This window comes from Theobroma umbraticum, unplaced genomic scaffold (assembly GCF_002168275.2).
Source record: "Theobroma umbraticum cultivar Fairchild unplaced genomic scaffold, ASM216827v3 scaffold_130.0, whole genome shotgun sequence".
Classification (NCBI taxonomy): Eukaryota; Viridiplantae; Streptophyta; class Magnoliopsida; order Malvales; family Malvaceae; genus Theobroma; species Theobroma umbraticum.
The window spans coordinates 4,752-6,001 of record NW_018397264.1 but is presented as its reverse complement, the minus strand read 5'-3'; positions in this window follow the sequence as shown (position 1 = coordinate 6,001).

Genomic DNA, 1,250 nt, shown 5'->3' with positions numbered 1-1,250 from the left:
ACGAAACAAACTTAGTTGCTTCAAAGTGAGAAAGAAGAAATGAGAATCAAAGAAACAATTGGTATGTTGCAAAACAGAAAAAACAAAAAATACAAAAGCAAGCGGTAAGGTGGCAAAGGGAGATGGAAATGGGAAACGATCGTGAATCATGCATGTTTTGGATGCTACTTTCTTCTATCGCGATGACTTAATTAGAAAAGACCTCCGATCCAAAGATTAGGTAAAACAAAAAAGAGCAAAGCATATCTTCAATCATTGGGTTTATTTAATCCACACATGTCTCCCAGATTCTTTGCAGACCGCCTTTTTCTGCATCTTTTTCATTTTCATGTTGAAGGATGGCCACTAGCTTTCCACCCACGAATGACTAACCTCGTTTTTCTCTTTAGTAAAGTTGCTTTTATTTACTAGATATGTTAAAATTTTCATTTTAATAGCAGTATTTGAGTCTGGTCTCACGACACTTGTGCTTTTATAAAATATATCATATAAAATAATTTATTCATGGGCTGAAGAAACACAGACGTAGACATCTCATTTTATCTGACAGATATAATAGCCTTGCTTTAATTCTATTTTTTATTTTTTTTTACTTTAATTTACTGTATTTTTTTATAAAAAAGCCATCACAAAAAAATAAATAAAAGACACAAAAGGAAATTGGGTGTGATAAAAAGGCTCACGTCACTTTTTTAAAAAAGTTTCCTTTTGTGTCTTTAATAAATAATATTATTTATTAATAAATAAAAATTTTGTATAAATTAAGAAGTTAAAATAAAATAATATATATTATAATAATGAAACGGTAAATCGGCTTTTCAATAAAAAAATGAAACAAAAACTTTCACATTAATAGCACTTGATTTGAAATTAGAGGTGCATCATAAAATTTAACATTGACCAACTTGACGGAACAAGCTTAGTTGTCTCAAAGAGAAAAAGGAGAAATGAGAATAAAATAAAGCAATTGGCATGCAAGAAAGCAGAAAAAAGGAATAGGAAAAAGCAAAAGCAAGCGATAAGGTGATAAAGGTAGATGGAAATGGGTAAAGATCGTGAATCATGTTTTGAATGCTACTTTCTTCTATTGCGATGACTCAATTAAAAAAGACCTTCGATGTGACGATTAGGGAAAAAAAAAAGGCGAAGCATATCTTCAGACCTTCGATGCGAAGATTAGGTTAAAAAAAAAAAATGGGCAAAGCGTGTCTTCAATCATTGCGTTTATTTAACCCTTTTTAATCATGCAT